Consider the following 6418-nt stretch of genomic DNA (forward strand, 5'->3'; position numbering starts at 1 on the left):
GCATTTTTCACAGAAATAAAATAAAATAATCTTAAAATTCGTATGGAGCCACAAAAGACCTTGAACAGCCAAAGCAAGTTTCAGAAAAAAAGAATAAAGTTGGAGTCATCATACTTCCTGATTCCAAATCATGTGACATAGCTATAGTTATCAAGACAGTATGGGCTCTTCCTCGGTGCCACCTGCAGAGATGGCAGCCATCTCCTACATGGCATCATGGCTGCCCTCAGACCTCTGGTGAAGCCCAAGATCATTAAAAAGAAGACCAAGAAATTCATCCGGCACCAGTCAGATCGATTATGTCAAAATAAAGCACAACTGGTGGAAACTCAGAGGCACTGACAATAGGGTGAGCAGAAGATTCAAGGGCCAGATCTTGACACCCAACATTTGGTTACCAGAGCAACAAGAAAACAAAACATATGCTGCCTAGTGGCTTCCGGAAGTTCCTAGTCCACAACGTCAAGGAGTTTGAAGTGCTGCTAATGTGCAACAAATCTTACTTATCTCACAGTGTCTCCTCTAAGAATCACAAAGCCATTGTGGAAAGAGCAGCCCAGCTGGCCGTCAGAGTCACCAAACCCAATGCCAGACTGTGCAGTGAAGAAAATGAACAGACAGACAGCTTATGCACACACTGCATTTGTGTTAATAAAACCATAAAATTACAGAAAAAAAACCCAGTATGGTATTGGCATTAAAACAGACATACAGATCAGTGGAACAGAATAGAGAGCCCAATAATAAACTCATACATATATGGTCAATTAATTTATGACAAAGGAGCCAAAATACACAGTGGGGAAAGGATATTCTCTTCAATAAATGGTGTTGGGAAAACTGGACAGCCACATGCAAAAGAATGAAACTGGACCCTTACACCATACACAAGAATCAACCTAAAATAAATTAAAGACTTGAACATAAGACCTAAAACCCTAAAACTCCTAGAAGAAAACAGAATAAGTTCCTTGACAACGGCCTTGGTAATGATTTTTTGGATTTGACACAAAAAGCAAAGGCAACAAGAGCAAAAATAAATAAGTGGGACTACATCAAACCAAAAAGCTTTTGCATAGCAAAGGAAACCCTCAACAAAATGAAAGTGCAACCTACTGAATGAGAGAAAAAGTTTGTAAATCATATCTGATAAGGGTTAGTAACCAATATATAAAAAGAACTCATACAACTCTACAGCAAAAAAAACCCCAATCTGATTTAAAAAACAGGCAGAGCAACTGAATAGACATTTTCCCAAAGAAGACATACAAATGGCCCAATAGGTACATGAAAAGGTGCTCAACATCACTAATCATCAGGGAAATGCAAATCGAAACCATAATCAGATATCACCTCACATCTGTTAGAATAGCTATTATCAAAAAGATAAGAGATAACAAGCGTTGGCAAGGGTATAAAGCAAAGGGAACCCTTGTGCACTGTTGATAGGAATGTAAATTGAGCAGCGCCTGGGTGGCTCAGTCGTTAAGCATCTGCCTTCCAGCTCAGTGCGTGATCCGTCGTTCTGGGATCCAGCCCCGCATCAGGCTTCTCCGCTGGGAGCCTGCTTCTTCCTCTCCCACTCCCCCTGCTTGTGTTCCCTCTCTCACTGGCTGTCTCTCTCTCTGTCAAATAAATAAATAAAATCTTAAAAAAAAAAGGAATGTAAATTGATACAGCCACTCTGGAAAATAGTATTCAGCTTCCTCAAAAAATTATAAACAGAACCACCATATGACCCAGCAATCCCACTTCTGGGCATATAGTTAAAGGAAACAGAAACAGGGTATCAAAGAGATACCTGTACTCCCATGTTCACTGCAGCACTATACACAATAGCCAAGACATGAAAACAGCCTGAGCATCCACTTGTGGATGAACAAATAAAGAAAAAAAATTATATAATCACATTTTCTTTATATACATATATCGTGTATATATATATTTCTTCGTACACACATATTGCATATATGTATATATACACACACACACACACACACACACAATGTGATACACACAATGGAATATTATTCATCCATGAGAAAGGAGAAAAATCCTGCCATTTGTGACAACATGGATGGACCTTGAGGGTATTACATTAAGTGAAATAAACCAAATAAAGACAAATACTGCACGGTATCACTTATATGTGGAATCTTAAAAAGAAAGTCAAACTCCTAGAAACAAAGAGTAGAAAAGTGGTTGCCAGGAGGTGGGGGCAGTGGGAAAAATAGGGAGAGGTTGGCAAAAGGTTATCAAGTTTCAACTATAAGATGAATAAGGGCTGAGGAGGTAATGTAAAACATGGTGACTATGGTTGATAACACTGTGCTATATAACTGAAATTGGCTAAGATAGTAGAACTTAAATGTTCTACCAAAAAAAATGAATATCTGAGGTGATAGATGTGTTGATTAACTAGATGATGGGAATTCTTTCACACTGTATATGTATATCAAATCACTGTGATGTATACTTCAAATATCTTACAATTTGGGGCCCTTGGGTGGCTCAGTCGGTTAAGTGTCTGACTCTTGGTCTCGGCTCAAGTTGTGATCTCAGGGTCATGAGATGGAGCCCCGCATCGGGCTCCGCACTCAGCATCGAGTCTGCTTGAGATTTGTTCCCTCTCTCCCCCCCTGTCCCTCACCCCACCCCTGTTCTTCCTCTTTCTAAAATAAATAAGTAAATATCTTATGATTTTACTTGTCAGTTACACCTCAATAGAGCTGAAAAAAATAAAAGCAATTACACACATACATACACACACACACACACACACACACACTAAGCATTATTAAGGCTTTTATGTTACTAGGTACTAGGTGGAATGTTTTTGTAAGCATTGCATTTGATCAGCAGAATGATCCTGCCAGGAAGATGCAATTATTGTCTTCATTTTATGGATGAGGGACTGGATACTTGGTGGGGTTCATTTGGCCAAGGTCACACAATCAGTAAGTGGTGAAGCTTACCATCTCATGGCCTCTCCTATCTGAGTACATGGGTATAGAGAGGTACAATATAAGCAAACCATTCTTATATGACTCCATTTATATTTAGAAACTTTGAAAGAGATGGTGGGGAGAAGGAAAGAGGGAGAGCTGGAGAGAGGGAGAACGCAGTTGAAATCATATGGGTAATTCTATCCATCATTCCATTTTGCTTTGCCCTGGAGTTAACTTAAACTGGGAGATGTGAACCTGCTGTTCCCTCACATGGTGTTGGTTCCTATGAGCCTCTCCCTAGTGACTCTCATGCTTACATGTATGCGGTCTACAAATTCAACACAGCTCCTAAATGCAAGCCAATTGGCTTGGTTCTCAACTAAAGAGTGGTCTGGTATAATGCTGGAAGAAACAATAAAAACAAACCTGTGTTGGACTTACTGAAAAGTGGTACTTCTGTCTTCAGTGGAGCACCTTTCAAAGGAACTTTTGAGGGATATTTTGTCTATAAATTATTATGTTTTTGCTCACCAGGAACCTAACCCCTCATAAGATAGGACTTTCCCATATTTGTCTTGATTCCCCAACTGGTGTAAAAACTCCATGTGAGTAGAGTCTGTGTCCTAAACTTTTTAATATTCCTTCAAAGTGCCTAGCAAAGTCACTTGAAAATAATAGGAGTTAAACAAGCCAATGTCAAAGGTTATTCATCAGACATGTTAATTTTCACAGCAAGTTTAAGGTTACTGAGACATCGTCCCAAGCTACCCACAAAATGGAAGGAAGATTTGTACTATCATGTATATCCCATGACTTGTTGGCATCCTCTGTACTATTTCTAGAAATAGAATCTGTCTGTTCCCATCCCTAGCTGGATCAACTGAGCACCTGGCAGTTTCCTACTGATGCCTGGTCAGCTGTCACCTTCAAACTCCTGGTTCTGTTTGCTCAATGTGTCTTCTAGAGCAGGCCTGACTATTTTGGGTCTGAGATACAGCTGTCAGCGTTTCAGGCGTACCTCACGTATTTCTAGAATTAGGTGGAAATATTTGAAGCCTGAAAAAGGAACTATAATGTTCTGAGTATGAAGGAAATATTTAGGCAAGTATCAACTGGCAGCACATAAGGCTAACTAAGAAGAATAGAGTCCCTGGTGATAAAATGAGATGAGAACAACAGCCAAGCCATCTTGGGTTACTTGCATTTTAGTAGCGTGGGGTGAGTTACCAAACTATTCCTGTTATTTTTATTAGCATGTGATTAAGGAATTGACCAAATGTGAGACTGTTTGCTATAAATGTGAAATGACAGACTGACGGAACACATTTGCTTTGCTTTGCTTTGCTCTACCAGAGAATAATTGTAATTCCTCAATTTAAAAAGTCATTCTGTTATACATATGTCCTAGGGATGCTTTGAGAGTCAAGTTGTACCTCTTGACCTCATTCTTTTTAATTTGTGATAATAATTTCTGCTCTCCAATCTGATAGAGTGCAATACTGACCTGGAGCAATGACACTGTGATTCTGTACCAAATTATTAAGATATGATTAGTTCTCTTGGAGTGAGGCCCAGGAGAAGTAGGGAGTCGATTTTATGGAATGGCTAGGTACCAAGGCAAGATGAAGGTGATAGAGATCTCTTCAGCTTCCAAGATCAAGTTAAATGTGGTGATTTAATATAGGCTAGGACAATCATCTCCTCTCATACAATTTACAGTTATTTTGATTCCTTAATCCAAAGGTGTGTCAGGGGAGGTGTCAAATCCATCATAAATTTTGCCTTTTAAGAATTTTGCCTTTTCACAATTTTGCTTTGGCAGTGTCCAATGGAAAAAACAAAACCTTAAAAGTAACTCACAAACCCTCTGTCATTGAGATCCTCCAGATAAAAGCTATTAGTGGAATGAAATAAAAGCTCTGAAGACGAAGGAGGAAGTGATTGTGGTGCCAGTGAGAGAAAGACCATAGGCTCAACCCTTGAAGGGATCAATTAGCTTTACTTGCTGCCTGTATTTACAGACTGCTTCCCAGGTGATTCTGATGGAAATGGTCCAGGGACCACGCTTTGAGAAACACTACCTTAGAGACTAAACATAGTCATGTCCACGGTCCAAAGGAAATTAAAATCTTAAGAGCCATTGCCTTTAATCTTTTTCAAATTTTGCTTTTCATGGGAATGTGTGCCTTTCTGATAACTCTATTCCTGCTTCCTTCTAGCCAATAAATTACTGATGTAGAGATCACTGAATTAAATCATATGTTGGAGAAATTGAAAACTTAAAATTTCAGCTCCAGTATTAATTTGCAGTCTAATTTTGACTTAATAAGTTAGTTATTTCCCCTCTTGTAAATTGAAAGTCCATCTAAGAAACATCTGGTAAATTTTGGATGAAAAGCACTGAGGAAATGCTTGTATCACAAGATGAGTTTTTTCTGTACCTAGGGTTGCCAGATTTTGCAAAAAAAAAAAAATTGAATTACAGATAAAGGATGAGTAATTTTTTGGCATAAGTCTGTCCCGTGCACTATCTGGGATATACTTATCCTGGAAATTCATTGGTTATCTGAAATTCAGACTTAACTGGGCATGCTGTATTTTATCTGGCAACCCTATCTCTACCACCACCCTTTTCCTGGAGCCTGCACTTTCCAAGACTTGGGCAACAGAAGAGAGCGTTTTGTAACTCAAGGCCAGGAAGGAAATGAGCACTCATTTAGCATAATACAGTACAGGAGAAATGCTAGCAGGAGATTAAACTTCCATGCTGGAGAAATCTAGGTATATTCTGGTGATGGGGAGCAAGAGGCTAACGTGGGGAAATGGAGGGGAGGACAGAGCATGGTTGGGCAAGGACACACATGGAATTCCAAAGTAGGTCCAATCAGTTACTCAAGGAACATAATCCAACTTGCTTCTCCTGCAGCCTCAGAAAAAAATAAAGAACCGAGGACTTCTTCAAACATAAGGCTTTCGTCATTTTCCACTGCCACTACCAAAGGGAATGAGGCATTTCTATACCAAGTAGCACAATCTTGGAACCACAGTGTGGCTTTTTTATTAACTCCTATATCTATCCACAATTGTGAGTCAAGAATTTAGATTGCAAAACTCACTGTGCTCTCTGGTTCCACGGGCTCCTTTCCCCCCAGGCCAGGTTTTGCAAGGGGTTCCCAGCTTCGAGTGCTATGCTGCTCTGCTCTGCAATACCCAGCTTTGCTCCTTTCTTTCCTGCAAGGCGCAAGTCTTTCTTCCCTGAGGCTCCTGTCAGTCTTCACCTCCTAGTTCACTTTTCCTGCCTCCAGCTCTCCAAGAGCCAACATATCTCTCTGCTATCATTCTGATCTTCCTGCCCAAATATGGATTTACAATGGCAAAGCAACTGCTTTGCTCTGAATTCAGCCAAACAGGGGTACTTCAAGGTCATAGGTAACCGGCGAGGGTGGAGGTGGTTTCAAAAATTATAAGAA

At 39.9% G+C, this 6418-nt stretch overlaps 1 pseudogene; it reads left to right on the top strand.

The window, feature by feature from the left end:
- Positions 1-216: 216 nt before the first annotated feature.
- LOC103672980 lies at positions 217-6207 on the top strand (annotated as a pseudogene).
- The last annotated feature ends 211 nt before the right edge of the window (positions 6208-6418 follow it).

The sequence above is a fragment of the Ursus maritimus genome, assembly GCF_017311325.1.
Source record: "Ursus maritimus isolate PB19 chromosome X unlocalized genomic scaffold, ASM1731132v1 scaffold_X1, whole genome shotgun sequence".
NCBI classification, from domain to species: Eukaryota; Metazoa; Chordata; class Mammalia; order Carnivora; family Ursidae; genus Ursus; species Ursus maritimus.